Source organism: Macrobrachium rosenbergii, chromosome 24, assembly GCF_040412425.1.
Source record: "Macrobrachium rosenbergii isolate ZJJX-2024 chromosome 24, ASM4041242v1, whole genome shotgun sequence".
Taxonomy (NCBI): Eukaryota; Metazoa; Arthropoda; class Malacostraca; order Decapoda; family Palaemonidae; genus Macrobrachium; species Macrobrachium rosenbergii.
This window is the reverse complement of record NC_089764.1, coordinates 9041796-9061941: the sequence shown is the minus strand read 5'-3', so window position 1 is coordinate 9061941 and position 20146 is coordinate 9041796.

Here is a 20146-nt window from a genome sequence, read left to right as displayed (position 1 = left end):
TATAATTTGTAAAATTTTTTCATTCTTCATGGAAAGGAAAAAGCAGGAGTTTGTTAGAATATATCCTTCCACATATTCATAAATTTTATTTCACATTTCATTAAAATATTTCTTTCCTCCTGGAACTATTAAACACATGATCAATTAAGCACATATATATATATATATATACACACACACATATATATATATATATATATATATATATATATATATATATATATATATATATATATATATATATATATATATATACATATATATATACATATATATATATATATATATATATATATATATATATATATATATATATATATATATATATATATATATATATATATATATATATATATATATATATATATATATATATATATATATATATATATATATATATGTATATATTTATATTCTGCAACTAAAGGTGTGTGTGTGTGTGTATAGATATAGATATAGATATGTATATATAGCTATATATATATATCACCCATATAGTTAAATAATAATAATAACAGGGGCTATAAGGCTCTACTTCAGAGGATTTTTACAAACCTCAAGGAAACTTTATTTAATTGGCCTGTGAGTTTACTTGCGTAAAAAATCATAAAAATAATAAGAAAAAGGTGAGAATTTAGGCAGGCCAAGGCTCCTACTTCATAAGGAAATAAAAACAATAAGGGATAAATTAAAGAATTATATTTACAAAAGAATAAGCATTTGAATGGAAAATGTTCAATTGATTGCTGTTGGAATTTCCTGAAGATCCTCCTACTGGAGTCATGGGCAAGGGACAGTCCAAGATGAGTCCACTCTTTCCTCTGCAAGAGAGAGAGACATTGCCTGCAGTAAAGGAACAATTTAGGCACAGGATGGGGGATTGCACTGGAGGGTGCCAAGGACTAGGAATGAATGACCATTTACCCCAACACAGGACGTTGGGAATGGCAACTGATAAACTGAAGGTGGGCAGTCAGTGAAATGTACTCCAAACTTTTGTGATGGTCGACTGGTCTTTCCTGACACTTCCTGGGGAATGGGTCTCTATGAAGAATGACGAAGAACGTTCGCATGACGATTACCCTGACCCTTTTTGATGACTGGAGTCTGGAGTCGGAGGGGGAGAACTGGGTGGTCTCAGCAACTGTCCGCTCGCCAGCGTGTTTGGCTGAAGGACTCCTACTGGCAGGCAAAGCCCACACTGTGCCTAATTCACACAGAAGACTGCCGTCTTTCCCTTATAAGGGCTCCGGCCGCGTCGTGCCTGTGATGTGTCATTTGCCAGGTGGTCAGCAATTGGGTTGCCCCTTCCCAGTCCTGGAATAAGGTAAGACAATCAGCAGCTTAATCTGCAAAAGAAAGGTTCAAAGCAGCTTAGATTAAAAACAACAAGAGAATTAAGTCTCCTCCTTGCCATTTTTATCTGTGTAATCTCAATATCTGTGTTCCAGGTAAAAGGACAGATCGAAATGTTGATAACCTTGCTCTAATTTCTAGGTCAGATACGAAAGGCCATTCGGCGGCGACGTTATTCTCAATAAAAAGATAAATTATTAGGGGGGGGGGAGAAGAATAGCGACTATATTGTAAATTATATATATATATATATATATATATATATATATATATATATATATATATATATATATATATATATATATATATATATATATATATATATATATATATATATATATATATATATATATATATATATATATATATATATATATATATATATATATATATATATATATATATATTGTATGTTTGTATGTATGTATTTTTGTCATATATATAGTGAATTTTTTTATCGCAAAGGATAAGGTTTTAAGTTAAGTATACCTTAGTTTAACGAGAGTGATGATTGACAGCTCTCCTAGAGCTGGTGTGAAGTATTAGACTTGTTTTATTGGCTAAGAACCAATTGGTTATCTATAACGGACCTACAGCTTATTGTGGCAATTGGAACAAAATAGTCGAGAAATTTACTTTCACCAGAAACAAATTCACTAATTCTTAATTGGTTTGTTGAGAATTGTAGAATAGCCCAGCAAGTGCTGCCCTAACTATACCGACCATAACGAAACTATAAATTAATTAACATCAGTTATTTTACATCGGGAACTAACACTTGATGTTTGCTGGATACGGAAATATGTATGTGTCTTAATGTCATGTAAAACACCTGTGTGTGTTAAGATGGTTTGTGAAAGGTATAATAAAACCCAATGTCCATATCACATAGAAAAGGATATGTTCAATATTCGTATAGAAATTGCTATTTTCCAACATACAATTCTTTACATTAAATTTATTTTCTTTTTCTCCAAAGTTGTTACAGTCTTTGGAGAGAAGTGTAGACTGAAATGATTTTGAAACCTATGACTGAAAGGTTTGCACCTGTGTATTGGAGTTTGTAAACAGTGAACCAAAGTTTTGAAATGGCACAGGTGACAAAAATGAAAAAGGGAAAGACTGAATGTAATAAAAAGTCGCCAGAATCACTTAGTGACCTAGGTTAGTTAGATTTAGTTGAAAATAATGGATTTTGTTTATTCTAGTGTCCTTTAATTTTTTCACGGTGTCTTTAATAAGATTTTGCATACTTGGCATACTTATGGAAAGGAAAAGGAGTGGAAAGAGCTTTACCTAAAATACCATATAAGAATTTGAATCTTCTAATTAAACTTATCAATTATATGTATATATATAAATATTATATATATATAAAAAAATATATATTTTTTTTTTTTTGGATATATATATATAAAAATATTTATATATACTTGTTTTATATATATATTATATATTATATTTTTTGTTTATATAATATGATTATCTGGATCAAATATATTATAATATATATATACTGCATATTATATATTTATATTATACATATATATATATATATAATTATACGTTACTATATATATATATATATATAATATCAAGTAATATTATATATATTTGTAATTTTGGTAAGATTTTTTATTATATATCCAAATAATATATAAATATTCACTTCTTGGTGTGAAATAATATTTACCAACCAGCGGGCCTTTGAAAACTCTGAAGAACCCAGGAAAAGTTTTCCACTAACGAAATCGGCGTCACTGTACCTGATTCTCGTCCGTCGCTGGTATGACAGGAATTGGACTGTGCTGAACTAAAAATCCTTTTTATCCAAAATATATTATTTCAGTGTAGAGTGAATTTATCCAAGGACGTTTGTACTGATTGTATATGAATCCTTTTGATCCCGATAAATAGTCATATACTAACTATATATATACCTTTTATCCATATAATATATATATATATATGATATATATTTTATCCAGATATTACTTTGCCGATATATATTTATCCACTTATTACTGTGCCAACAGTCCCTTTTATCCAGGTATGTTTATGTATGTATGTATGTATGTGACACACACACACACACCATTTATCATATATATATATATATATATATATATCCCTATATATATATATATATATATATAGTGACTATCCCATATATCCAGTTATTACTATGGTGACTACCCATTTTACAGACACATATGTTATTTAATGAGAATGTTTATCCTTTTTTATGTTAGGCTTACTCTGCTTGAAGACTGTGATTCCAGTCTCATTTATCCAGGTCTTAGATGTACGGCTGTCCCCTTTATTACAAGCACATCCAAAAAAAGCGAAGAATCCCATTTAAGAGGGCATTGTACTATTAGAATTACACACACACCCATTTATATAGGTATATATATATGCTGATTGTCCTTTTATATATATATATATATATATATACTGTATATATATATATACATTCTGCAACTAAAGGTGTCCCTTTTTATAAAAGGATGTAGCTTAATCTGAATGTATCACCTCCAATAGTTAAAATAATAAGAATGAACAGGGGTGACTGCCTTTTATTCAGAGGGATTCTGGAGATAAACTGTAGGATAACTAAATCCTGTGTTTATCCAGACGATATAGGATGGTGACTGGGGTCCTCCCAGTCATACAATGAATAAGAGATGTTAACTGGGTGTCAGGAATTACACTTCAATGGCACGGTCTGTTGCTGTTGGAATCCAGGTAACCAACATGCTTACAGTTTGGCAGGTATTACAGTGGTAAGCACTGTTTCTTTAATTCAAGAGATGGCCCTGCAGTCGTACGAATATCCAGGGCAGGGATGGGGATTGGCACTGGATTTAAGTTACTAGGACTGAGTCATTCAGCCACAGAGGGAAGTTAACTTTGAAGGAGTGGGCAGTCAAGAGATGTGACTCTTGTGATGGTGATCTGGTCTTTCCCTGAATTTTGGCAATGAATGGCTATTTATCATTTCCGAGGATTAACTGCTTTTTGATTCCAGATGCATTCTGGGTACGTCCAACTTTCTCTTTGGGCGAATGCTGGGTGGCTAAACTGTCCGGGTTTCTCTTTTGGTGAAGGCTGGCAGGCAAAGCTATGCCTCAATTCATACAGAAGAATTGGAAGTCTTTAACCAGTCCCTTGGGTCATTTTGCCTCTTCCGAGGTTGGGCAGTGTCTGGAATAAGAGGTTTATCACAGTCACAGATCTCAAAAGAGGATTAAAAACAACAAGGGAATCAGAATGAGATTGAGGGTCAAATCTCACACAACCGACGGTCAGTGTGTCTGCAAACGAATTTAATTAACAATATGAATTTTGACTTCCATTCTGAAAGGCAAGTTGCCTTGAGGGAGTAAATTCTCTTAGCAAGATATATATATATATATATATATATATATATATATATATATATATATATATATATATATATATATATATATATATATATATATATATATATATATATATATATATGTATATATATGTATATATATATATATATATATATATATATATATATATATTATATATATATATATATATATATATATATATATATATATATATATATATATATATATATATATATATATATACTATATGTGTGTGTGTGTGTGTGTTGTGTGTGTGTGTGTGTGTGTGTGTGTGTGTGTGTGTGTGTTTGTGTGTGTGTGTTTATTCGTATTGTATTATTATACCCCTCACTGTTGCTTTCAGGCAATTGGTTACAAAAGGTCGCTATAATTTACTTTAATACAAATCACGGATCTTAAATCAGAAAACAGTAGAATAGAAAACTACTTAACCCTATTTAATTTAATACATAAAAATAGCAAATTAATTATATGCAGTTATTTTACAGTGAACGTAACACTTACCTGTTGCTGGATACACAAAACTGTAATGTCTTAATGTCATTAAAGCACCTGAAATATGGTTTCGTGTAAGGTACGGGAATAAAACCTGCATCCTCCATATCACATAGAAAAGGATCCAGTGCAATATTCGACAACCACATTGCTAGGTCCCAACATTACAACTCGACATAAGATCTCCTCAGGTAAGTTGTCTTTTGGTACCTTGGGCAGATCAAGTGTAACGAAACCTAGCCAGGTTCTGCACTTGCAAATTGTTCAAACAAAACCACAGTTTTACACAAAAACTTAACAACAAAACATACCCTATGTAATAAAAAGCTATCTCCTGACCTAGTTAGATAAAAAAAAAAATATGGTATTGTTCTGTATAAATTGTTTGAAGAGATACAGCACTTGTACAATATTGGATTTACCTAAAAATACTCATAGAATTTGCAGGACCTAAACTATCACGCAAGGCTATGCAAAATGTTGTAACGAAAAAAATCTAATTTTTCTTTTTTTTGAAAATATTCCAAAAACATTTCATTTGTTTTCTATAGAGATTGCTGTTATTTTTTTTATCTTAATGCGATTATCTGGATCAAAACATTCAATATACCAGACTGCAGTTAACGATTTTTTAACAAGAAGTCATACACCTACGTTACTTTCGTTATTAATTCAAGTAACTTTGCATCTTTTGTAATTTTGTTAAGATTATTTGTTTCTCCAAATAACATATAAATATTCACTTCTTGCTATTGTATACTAGCTGACCAACCCAGCGCCGCCTTGGAAAACTCTGAAGAACCCAGGAAAATTTTCCTACACCTCCTTGTACTGACTGTCCCTATTATACAGGAATTACTGTGCTGACTGTCCTTTTTATCCAAATAGTACAGTGTTGACTGTCCCTTTATCCAGGCCTTACTGTGGTAACTGTCCGTTTTATCCCGAAATTACTGCACTAACTGTCCCTTTTGTCCAAAAATTACTTTGCTGACTGTCCCATTTGTCCAGATATTACTTTGCTGACTGTCCCATTTATCCACTTATTACTGTGCCAACAGTCCCTTTTATCCAGGTATGACTGTACTGACTGTCCCATTTATCAAGGTATTACTGTAGTGACTGTTCCTTTCATCCAGGTATTACTGTAGTGACTGTCCCAGTTATCCAGTTATTACTGTGGTGACTGTCCCATATGCAGATGTTATTATGGTGACTCCTTTTTATCCAGGTATTACTCTGCTGACTTTCCCATTTATCCAGGTATTACTATGCTGACTGTCCCCTTTATCCAGGTACTACTGTGGTGAATGTCCCATTTACCCATGTATTACTGTGCTGACTGTCCCATTTATCCAGGTATTACTGTGCTGATTGTCCTTTTTACCAAGGTATTACTGTGCTGACTGTACCTTTTGTCCAGACATTACTGTAGTGACTGTCCCTTTTATCCAGGTATTTCTGTGGTGAATGTCCTATTTACCCAGGTATTACTGTGGTGACTGTCCTTTTTATCCAGGTATTACTGTGGTGACTGTCTCCCAGTCATTACTGTGGTGACTATCCCACTTATCCAGGAATTACTGTTCTGCCTGTCCCTTTTATCCAGGTAATACTGTACTGATTTCTCTTTTATTCAGGTATTACTGTCGTGACAGTCACATTTATCCAGGTATTATAGTGCTGACTGTCCCTTTTATCCAGGTGGCATTACTATGGTGACTGTCCCATTTATTCAGGTATTAATGTGCTGACTGTCCCTTTTATCTAGGTGGTATTACTGTGGTGACTGTCCCATTTTCCCAGTTATTACTGTACTGCCTATCCCTTTTATTCAAGGATTACTGTGCTGACTGTCCCTTTTATCCAGGTATTACTGTGGTGACTGTCTATTTTCTCCGGACATTACTGTGGTGACTATCCCTCAGGTATTACTGTGCTGACTGTCCCATTTATCCAAGGATTACTGTTCTGATTGTCCATTTTGTCTAGGTATTCCTGTGGTGACTGTCTATTTTATCCAGACATTACTGTGGTGACTGTCCCTCAGGTATTACTGTGCTGACTGTCCCTTTTATCCAAGAATTACTGTTCTGACTGTCCATTTTGTCCAGGTATTACTGTGGTGACTGTCTATTTTATCCAGACATTACTGTGGTGACTATCCCTTAGGTATTACTGTGCTGACTGTTCCTTTTATCCAGGTATTACTGTGTTGACTGACCCTTTTATCCAGGTATTGCTGTGGTGGCTGTCCCTTTTTTCCAGGTATTACTGTGTTGACTAACCCTTTTATCCAGGTATTGCTGTAGTGGCTGTCCCTTTTATCCAGGCATTACTGTGTTGACTGACCGTTTTATCCAGGTATTGCTGTGGTGACTGTCCCTTTTATCCAGGCATTGTGTTGACTGACCCTTTTATCCAAGTATTGCTGTGGTGACAGTCCATTTTATCCAGGTATTACTGTGTTGACTGACCCTTTTATCCAGGTATTGCTGTAGTGGCTGTCCCTTTTATCCAGGTATTACTGTGTTGACTAACCCTTTTATCCAGGTATTGCTGTGGTGACTGTCCATGTTATCCAGGTATTACTTTGTTGACTGACCCTTTTATTAGGTATTGTTATGGTGACAGTCCATTTTATGCAGGTATTACTATGTTGACTAACCATTTTATCCAGGTATAGCTGTGGTGACTGTCCCTTTTATCCAGGTATTTCTGTGTTGACTAACCCTTTTATCCAGGTATTGCTGTGGTGACAGTCCCTTTTATCCAGGTATTACTGTATTGACTAACCCTTTTATCCAGGTATTGCTGTGGTGACTGTCCCTTTTATCCGGGTATTACTGTGTTGACTGCCCCTTTTATCCAGTTATTGCTGTGGTGACAGTCCATTTTATCCAGGTATTACTGTGTTGACTAACCCTTTTATCCAGTTATTGCTGTGCTGGCTGTCCCTTTTATCCAGGTATTACTGTGGTGACTAACCCTTTTATCCAGGTATTGCTGTGGTGACAGTCCATTTTATCCAGGTATTACTGTATTGACTAACCCTTTTATCCAGGTATTGCTGTGGTGACTGTCCCTTTTATCCGGGTATTACTGTGTTGACTGCCCCTTTTATCCAGTTATTGCTGTGGTGACAGTCCATTTTATCCAGGCATTACTGTGTTGACTAACCCTTTTATCCAGTTATTGCTGTGCTGGCTGTCCCTTTTATCCAGGTATTGCTGTGTTGACTAACCCTTTTATCCTGGTATTACTGTGTTGAGTAACCCTTTTATCCAGGTATTGCTGTGGTGGTTATCCCTTTTATCCAGGTATTACTGTATTGAGTAACCCTTTTATCCAGGTATTGCTGTGGTGGTTATCCCTTTTATCCAGGTATTACTGTATTGAGTAACCCTTTTATTCAGGTATTGCTGTGGCGGTTATCCCTTTTATCCAGGTATTACTGTGTTGACTGACCGTTTTATCCAGGTATTGCTGTGCTGACTGTCCCTTTATCCAGGCATTGTGTTGACTGACCCTTTATCCAAGTATTGCTGTGGTGACAGTCCATTTTATCCAGGTAACTGTGTTGACTGGCCCTTTATCCAGGTATTGCTGTAGTGGCTGTCCCTTTATCCAGGTATTCCTGTGTTGTCTGTCCCTTTTATCCAGGTATTGCTGTTGTGACTGTCCATGTTATCCAGGTATTACTTTGTTGACTGTCCCTTTTATTAGGTATTGCCATGTGGTGACAGTCCATTTTATGCAGGTATTACTGTGTTGACTAACCATTTTATCCAGGTATTGCTGTGGTGACTGTCCCTTTTATCCAGGTATTACTGTGTTGACTGACCCTTTTATCCAGGTATTGCTGTGGTGACAGTCCATTTTATCCAGGTATTACTGTATTGACTAACCCTTTTATCCAGGTATTGCTGTGGTGACTGTCCCTTTTATCCAAGGATTACTCTGGACTTGACTGCCCCTTTTATCCAGGTATTGCTGTGGTGACAGTCCATTTTATCCAGGTATTACTGTGTTGACTATCCCTTCCAGTTATCCAGTTATTGCTGTGCTGTTCCTTTTATCCAGGTATTGCTGTGTTGAATAACCCATTTATCCAGGTATTACTGTGGTGACAGTCCATTTTATCCAGGTATTACTGTATTGACTAACCCTTTTATCCAGGTATTGCTGTGGTGACTGTCCCTTTATCCAAATTAGTGTGTTGACTGTTTTTTAATCCAGTTATTACTTGGTGACAGTCCATTTCATCCAGGTATTACTGTGTTGACTAAACCATTTATCCAGTTATTGCTGTGGTGACTGTCCCTTTTATCCAGGTATTGCTGTGTTGACTAACCCTTTTATCCTGGTATTACTGTGTTGAGTAACCCTTTATCCAGGTATTGCTGTGGTGGCTATCCTTTTTATCAAGGTATTACTGTGGCTGAGTAACCCTTTATCCAGGTATTGCTGTGGTGGTTGTCCTTTTATCCAGGTATTACTGTCCTTGACAAACCCCATTTATTCAGGTATTGCTGTGGCTGTTCTTCCTACAATTAATCCCAAAATCCAGGTATTACTGTGTTGACTGACCTTTTTATCCAGGTATCGCTGTGGTGGCTGTCCCTTTTATCCAGGTATTACTGTGCTCACTAACCCTTTTATCCCGTTATTACTGTGTTGACTGACCCTTTTATCCAGGTATTACTGTGGTGGCTATCCCTTTTATCCAGGTATTACTGTGTTGACTGACCCTTTTATGCAGGTATCGCTGTGGTGACTGTCCCATCCAGGTATTACTGTGTTGACTGACCCTCTTATCCAGGTATTGCTGTGGTGACAGTCCATTTTATCCAGGTATTACTGTGATGATTGCCCCATTTACCCCCTACTAAACCAAAACACACCCTCCACTTAACTTAAACACCTCCAATAAACCTAAGCATGCCCCACTAAACCTAAACATAAGCCCCTCTAAACCAATACACACCCCCTGCTAAACTAAATCACACCCTCAGCTAAACCAATCATATCCCCACTAAACCTAAACATACACCCCCACTAAATGTAAACATACCACATAAGTTACAAAGGGAAGGGGGAAGAGGGATGGGGAAAGGGAAGGTGGAGGGGGTATCTGTTTGAAAACCTTTCTATTATCTAAGCTTGGTCAAATGATGGCCATGTGCCAGATTTTGTGGAGATCGGTCAAATGGGTTTACCATAAGTTACAATTGAAAGGGGGAAGGGAAGGGAAGGGGAAGGGAAGGGTAAGTGTTTGCTGTAAATCCATTATATAAGTTATCAAATGATGACATGCCAAATTTGTCTAAATTGCTTTAAGAACATTAAAACATAAGTTACAAAGCTGGAATGAAGGGGTTAGGGAAGGGGGAAGGGAAGGGAAGGGAAGGGGAAGGAGAATGACTTTGTTAGGGGTCATGGGTTTGAAAACTCACCATTATCTTAGTTACAAATTCCTGTCCACGTGCTAAATTTTGTCTAGATGTCAACATCATATAGACTGTTGCACCTGAGAAGGGGGAACCGGAATGGGGAAAAATCGGTTTGACAGTTGAAACTTACCCTTTGTCGCACATCTCTTCCAAAGTTTCTTTTGACACTGAACACACAAAAGGTATTTGGAACAGTTCTATAGTATCTCTAGTTATGTTCGCATATTTTGAAACTCTTTGACCATTATTTAAGTTGGGTTCTTCCGCCATGCCCCGTATTTTGTCTAGATCACGTTTTCGGATTTCCATTTAAACAAAGTTACAAAAACACAAAATAAACAAGTTCTTGATACATACATCCTTCCGTTTTTTTATCAACACACACACACACACACACTGAAGAATATATATATAACGTCCAAGGATATATATATGCCGATTTGATTTGTTTATGCACTTGATGCAACTCTGAGTTCCTTTCCAGGTATTGCTAGTACTGTATTTTAGTTAGTATATAATGACTTTGAATATATATATATTCTTCAACATATATTCTATATATATATTTTATATCTATATAATATATATAGCTTATATAAATAACTGCTATGATTAGCTGTTACAGTATAATACGAAAAGGGAGACGCCTGTACCCTATGCCTGTACTGGTCATGTCACATATATATACACACACATGACTGTGAAAATGGCAGTGAGATATAACATATATTAAATATACACACACAATGATCATTTCTCATATTCCTATATCATTATATATATGAGTCATATATATATATATATATATATACACACACACACACAGGATCATTTCATCAATATGCCATAAAATGTATATCAAAATACTTTACTGTCCCTTTGGTATTGCTGTATATATATATATATATATATGATTTATATATATGACTGGGTGAACTAGGCAGTTATATATTATATATATAATATATATATATATTTACAAATTGTATGGTATAGATATTGACTGTAACATATATATATATATATATATATATATATATATATATATATATATATATATATATATATATATATATATATATATATATATATATATATATATATATATATATATATATATATATATATATATATATATATATATATATATATGTGTGTGTGTGTGTGTGTGTGTGTGTGTGTGTGTGTGTGTGTGTGTGTGTACAGTGTGACCGTAAAGTCATGGTGCAATTTAAGATTTGTACAGCTTTGTTACTATACATGATAGAAATAATCTGTAAAAATTATAACAAAGCTTGATGTGTCTAGTTTTTCTGTTTTTTTTTCTGAAGTTTAATGTTTTATTTGTTTTATCAAATATTTTTTATAATTTCTGAAACTTAAAAATGACTTCTCTTTCTAAACTGCTGTTGACCCCCGTCCCCCCAAAAAAAAACAACCATAATAACGTGAAAATATTATTATTCTCTAATTGTTATCATGGACAACATGCCGTAATCACAAATGTTTGAACCTCGAGTGATTCGTTTTCATATTAATATCCAATTAAAACTGAGGTTTATTGTGGCCAAAGACGTGCATCATTGCGTAATAAAGATTTCATTCAATATGCCTGGAATATCCTAATTTAAATAAAAGAATACATGTCATATTTTTCTAATACCATTTAATAATTTCTGGCTCAAATATGGTTAGACGAAAAGTCCCTTTGAATCGATAAAACAATTCGTAAATAACAACGAAAAGAATTAATTGAAATTATCCTTTGTTCCAAGTCAATCTAATTATATCTTTCAACGCTGTGATCAGACCGAAGAAGACAAACGCCTTTTGTGATCGCAAAAACAAAGGCCTCACTAGCCATCAATACAACAGGTAGGTGTAACAGAATTTCATCTCTCTCTCTCTCTTCTCTCTCTCTTCTTTCTCTCTTCCCTTGTCGCTTTGTCCTTACAACCACCTTTATTCTGTACCATCTGTAGAACAAAAAAGTTAATCCCTTATACAAAGGCATGTGAAGATACCACTGCTCTAATCTACATTGTGTTCTTTCCGTTCGTGCGTCATATTTGAATTGAAAATTTTTCAGGATTCATGTAAATCCTTAGTTTTCTCCCCGTGTTACCCTTGTGTTCACTTTTTTTTTTTTAAACACCGCAATAAAAACATCGACACACGCGCCCACACACACACACACACACACACACACATATATATATATATATATATATATATATATATATATATATATATATATATATATGTGTGTGTGTGTGTGTGTGTGTGTGTGTGTGTGTGTATATATATATATATATATATATATATATATATATATATATATATATATATTATATATATATATATATATACTTTATATAATTTCCGTTGCTTACATAACACCGTACATACCTCACCAACCTCCTCATTACCTTACGTTATTCGATACTTTCATGCCAATTCCAATTTTTCTGTCCTACTCATATTGCCTCTCCTGCTCTGCTCTCGCTTTCATACCACGTTACGTTTTTATTTCATCGATGATAATCCCCTCGTGGTCTTCATTTAATTTCATGATTTCTCTAACTCCATCCCTTCAGCTGACATCACAGTACAGCCCCTCTTGTATATAAATTCGTGTATCGCTCTCTCTCTCTCTCTCTCTCTCTCTCTCTCTCTCTCTCTCTCTCTCTCTCTCTCTCTCTCTCTTAAATATTCATATTCTGAAACAGAGATCCTCTCTCTTCATGTTATATTCTTTCATTCGACATAGTAGTAATATTTTTATTATATGAATGTTTTAAGTTCTACTATAGATATAAGTACTTTTTGATAAAAAGTCAGCCATTTAGTGTATGTTATATAAGCGCTGTTTATTTCCTATTAGAAAGAACATTAAATATACTTAATATAATTTTTTTTCTGTGGGCATTCTTTCTAAGTCATCAGTCTGAATAGTTAAATCTCTCTATATTGCTGGAATTTGAATGAGAATATGTAAAAGGGGAAATAAAAAAAAATCTACGTTATTCCTTAGAATTAAATGCATAACATGAAAATGATTTATTGGTGGTATAAAAATGATTTTTCACCTACAAGAAAGACTGATGTAAATATCACTCAATCATTTAAATACTGTTTGATCCGCAGTTTCTCTTCTGAAATAGTCCAGATTGCGTTTGTTTTTGAAGACGCTAAGCACACATCCAAGGACTCGTGAATAGAAATGTTCCCATTTCCAAACAGATCGTGATATACTTTCTTTTGCAATGAGGAGACGGCTCTTGCAGTCATGATTTCCAGTATTTGTTGCAGATTATCATCCAATTTATGGTTAGTTTGAGGATGTTCGTCATGAAAAGTAAACCTATAATTTTGTAACTTCTTGTGGGTTAAAAATTACGAGTTATTGAACTGACTTATGAGTCGAGAGAATGGTTCTTAAAGAGGGTGGATGGTAGCCTTAAAATAAATAAAAAAGGAGGAACGAAAGAAAGCGCACCTAAAACTATGATTACTGTCTCAGATGATGATGACAAAGTTAATCTCTTTGTACATGTGTTTACGAAAAGAAATACAAATATCTTTTCCTTTCCCAGAGAAGATCTCACCTTGACCTGCGATATTCACGATAAGATTATTTCCTTAACATGAACATTATCCTAAACACATGTATAATCTCTGTCGTTACTTTTAACTATCCGCATGATATGATTTCACAATTTGTATATATATATTTAAAAACTTTCCATATGATATTTATAAAAATAAAATTTCATTAAAAAGGTCAAAAGAAAGTTCTGCTTTTATCTAGGATACACACATTCATTTTAGGAAAAAAATGAAAACAAAACGTAATACTCCAAATATTGAACTAATACTTGTGGTTCTGTATTTAAAGAAATTTACAGATATCTAAAGCTCAATATATTTACTGAATCACTGGTGCTAAAATAGTAAAGTTATAAAACTTTTTTTTCTGTAACGAGAAGTAACCAAATTAAAATTTAACGTTTATCCGAGCTGTAGAATACATTTCAATGATATACTATTCAGGATGTATAATTTACTGCATAGAAAATAGCACACTTTGCTACGAGACAAAGGGACATTCCTTGGTGGAAGGATATGCCTCCTAAAAGGCCTATAAGCCCTTTGCCTTAAGATATACGGCAACTTCACTTGTCAGGTCACCTAAATTATCAGGTCATTCTCGCTGTTCTGGATAGTATCCAAGTCAACAATTGTAAGCCATAAGCTGTAATTGTGAGGCAAAAACTCAAAGTAATCCACATTGCTATCTGACATTTATATTTCAGTCTGTTAGGCATACATGAAAACAAAACAACACTCACTATCGTTTACAGGAACAATAAGTAAGTGTATATTGCACGTGAGTATATTTTAACAATTTTATTATTTCTGAATAATCAAACATGGATTATTAGATCTTGTCTTTGGTTAAGAGACGTAGTGAAGATTCTTTTTTGAAGCCACCGTTTGCTCACAGTGAACTTTGCCGTTCAGATGCCAGTTTATTCGCCTTTTAATTCCACCTGTTAATTGCAAATGTTGAATAGTTAAAATATTTTTAACCCTCATTACGCAAACTGATCAGTTCCTTCACCTCATCCTATTTGATGCCTCTTTATCCTTCAAGCAGTCCAGGGATAAGTCAGTGAAACTTTATTGACAGCGTGTGAGATTAAATTTCAATTTTATTATGTAATTTTTACTCTAACATTTTTAACATCACGTTAAGGTAATAAAATTAATGAACAATTTTCCTGATGTCGATTTGTTGCGAGCGTATTTTTTTGTGAGTAACATGTATTTTTTTGTGACATGTTCTAAATAATGCCTTAGTGTATAGAACCCTAGGTAAAGAACCAAATTTAACACAATAAAAAGATACTTATAGGTTACATTTTATGAAACAAAAATTTTGACAGAAAAGAACGTTGTAACACGTGGTTGTTTCCTGAGTTTAGATAAATATAGTCTACCACAGTCCCATAATTGTATGTTTGCTATGGTAAATATTCTCTCCCTTTCTTTGTCAGTGAATAATGGGAAACTCTTAACAAACAATAATGGTAAAGAATCCCTCTTACTTCTTCTCAAAGACAAAACTGTTTTCACTTGACTACTGCCACCCTGATGCCACCCTCCCCGAATGACCTATCACCACATTTTAGTATCCTAACCATTTACAGTGGAGGTTATCAATACTGAATTTTCTTTTGTCCTCTCTTTAGTTGGTTCACATTTTATTATATCTTGTTTCTTCAGTAGTATTTTTCTAATGATGGAAATTATATAATGAGTTCTAGGTACTGAAAGGCTGAGTATGAAAACAATATTTAAGCATTAAAAATCGGGTATTTTCTTACGTATTCCTTGATTGCTCACAAACGAAATCTGACATATTCAAAGTAATGTCATTTACGATTTGAAATTAGTAAAGACATGTTTCTTTTTTTTCCTTTACTTCGTTTGAGGATATCAGGTTGTCAGAGAGAGAGAGAGAGAGAGAGAGAGAGAGAGAGAGAGAGAGAGAGAGAGAGAGAGAGAGAGAGAGATCAGCTCTCTAACATTCGAACGAAACTTGCACTTGAGATTTAGTTATGGTTTTAAAGGAGGCCTTGTGTTTTTTAATGTATATTAAAGTTGCAAGTTCGATTTTTGTGCTAGGCAGCTTGACAATATTTTCATTAAATCTGAATCATCATTAGTTGAATATGGTTGTTTTGAAAATGAAAACCATAGCTCATATATTTACACATATCTTTTATTACAGATGTTCCGGTTTTGTATGACTATTTTTCAAGAAAAACCAAAACAAATGAGGAATGATTATTTCAGTGTGCTTAAACGCACACGTGTAAATCGTTGCGCACATATGCAGAGCAGTTCATGTTTTTTAAATTTTTTAAATTATTTACACACACTATATATATATATATATATATATATATATATATATATATATATATATATATATATATATATATATATATATCTATATATATGAAATTTTTTATCACACCGTGATTTATATATAATCATGAAGCAACAAATGTCGCTTAATATCAAATTCCCGCTACCTCTGGAATATCCCCGATGGGGATTTATCAGCGAAGGGCTCAGTGGGTAGACCGTCGACTGGAGTCGCTGGATAAGTATCTGTGTCGAGGGATCGAGACCCGGCAGTACCAATCCATTTACCACTTATAAATTCCTCCGGTGATAATTCCCCATCGGGGATATTCCCAAAAAGCGTGAATTTGATATTAGGCGACATTTATATAGCTATATATATATATATATATATATATATATATATATATATATATATATATATATATATATATATATATATATATATATATACCTATATATATAATGGGTGTTACAGACTAAATACACACACAAAAACAAAGCCACTACAACACCTTCTAAAAACATAACAAACATCCCACACGTCTCGAACTCTCGCCCTACCCGCGCAACAACTCGCTGCTGGGAAGAAAGACCGTTGGGTCGGGTATGATACATGTAACATACGCTCCCGGGGTCTAAGCGATGTCAGGCAGGGCAGCCGATCGAGACTACAGTCTACCCCAAGGCCAAATCAAAAGTCCTTCAAAAGAAGGCATCATTTTACCCCATACAAAAAATGGGAAAAAAACACGTTAAAAGAAAAAAGAAAAATATAAATAATATATATATATATATATATATATATATATATATATATATATATATATATATATATATATATATATATATATATATATATATATATATATATATATATATATTATATATATATATATATATATTATACATTTGTGGGTATGTGTGTTCTGAATTATATTTTCATAAAAGTAAGGTGATAACCATTTTAAGTTCAACAATACGACAACGCAAATAACAGGAAACTTTCATACTTCATTCCAAATATTTATTCACCCTGAGTGTGTAAAAGTGAAACAATTCTTCTGTATTCCCTAAAAGCTAGTATTACGTTGTTTATTGTTGTCGAAAAACCGATTACTGTTTGGAAACCTTTATTCGTAAATAAAAAGGATGCATTAATATGGCAGGTTTCGAATCTGCGTTACAACTTCGATAGTATTTAATTTTGGTGTCAGCAATTCATTAGACTCAAACGGTTTTTTTTTCAAGGAAGAGTTGTATTCCCCAACTGATAGTCACTATAATTTCAAATATTATGGACAGACAGCCTTCTTACCAGTATCACATAATCTCTAAACTGTTAAAGATACTCTTGATTTCACCTTGATTTCTTCTAAAGTTAATGCACAATATTTGTTCAAGGCCAGGATGATAAATTGCCAGTACCAGAGATAATGGAGTTTTAAATTCAGGTATGATGTAAAAGAGTTTTGAAACTCCTTAATTTGGCATGATCCTGTTCTTTATTTCTAAGTCGTTAATACATTAATGCATATATATACAGTATATATATATATATATATATATATATATATATATATATATATATATATATATATATATATATATATATATATATATATATATATATATATATATATATATATATATATATATATATATATATATATATATATATATATATATATATATATATATATATATATATATATATATATATATATATATATATATATATATATATATATATATATATATATATATATATATATATATATATATATATATATATATATATATATATATATATATATATATATATATATATATATATATATATATATATATATATATATATATATATATATATATATATATATATATATATATATATATTGTAAACTCCAAAAATAAGCTAGAAAACTCTTCTCCTTCCTGCTTTGGGTTGGTTTGAACCTTTGAAGGTCAGGGAAATAAGGGCTCAGAGAAAATATAATTGTTGGGGACCAGTAATCTGCTTTGCACCGTTTTCTTTGGTACAGAAAGATGAAAATACCATTTTCTATGAGATAACAGCGTGCCCTGGGTCAGGACACAGGCCCCCTACCCCAGTCCAGAAGCAATAAAAGGTCAGGGCGAAGGCAGCCCTTTCTCACACACCTTCCCAGAGCAAAAGAAGACTGCTCAAGAGAGGAACTAAGAGCAGCAGCCTACGAGTCTATCAGAACACTGAAATCCTGGGGGCCCAAACATACTACACCGACGGCAACTGTGGATCCAGAGAATAAAACTACTGAGCAGCAGTATATTCAAACAATTTCCAAGCATGCTGGAGAACATCAAACTGTGCCTCAACAATGCAGACAGAATTAGTAGCGATAAGACAGGCACTACTGTACTCTCTGGAGAATGAGGAAGGACCCGTCATCATCCACACTGACTCCAAATCCTCCATGCAGGCCTTGCAACAAATTAGAATTAAAGAGAACAAGGCCTTGCTGGCTGGGATCAAGTCACTGCTCTACCAGCACAGCGAAAGAGGAAGACCAGTCACTATGAACTGGATACCGAGTCATAGGAATTCCAGGCAATGATAAAGCGGATGAACTAGCCAAGAGCACAAGGTACATTGACAGAGTGCAGATCCACATACAACCTGCACTACAACAGATCAAAAATGCCATAAAACCGCTCATGAAAGCAAACATGCTGGAAGACCTGCGGGCATGGACAGATCACTCCCGACTGCCAGATGGTACAAATGGGCAACCGACCTAGTGCCTCCCCCATAGACAGGCACACACCGAGAAAACTAGCTGTATGTATTCACAGACTAAGGCTGAGGATACAGAGCCTGCTGGGAAATTGTTAACCCCAGTGTCAGACCATGTGAGCACTGTGAGGAAGAAAAACACAGCAGCCTCTCCTACACTACCTGCTAGAATGCAGAGAGACAGCACTGCTCAGAGGCGAAGTACAAGCTGATGTAAACTCACCAGACGCAGCTAAAATAGCAGCATCACTTGCAAAGGCAATAGTCGAGGACATCAACACACATGCCCAGCTGCTAGTAAACTTACCGCCACCAAGATAGAACAATGCAATGAGAATACTTAAACTTCTCACTTTCTACTTTCCAGCTGAATTAAGTAATGTAATGTTAAGTGTGTTCAGAGTGGCACTGGCCACCAACTCACTTAACATGTACTTTCATACTACCACTACAAACTAACCAAGACGGCCCTCTTTAACTACCACCATCATCCTCCTCAACTCATCCCATCCCCTCACCGTAAGGCCCTATACACATCATCTCTGTCTTATTCCAACTAAACTACTCTACCACTAAGAATACTCTGCAGGGACTCTAGGGTTTAAAGGGTTGGACAACCCCACCTGCAATGTTTCTCTATTTTTCTTTCAAAGGCCTTACATCTTCAAACTACTACTATCCGTGACATGATGGCCCCTCCCACTACAACCATCATCCTTCCT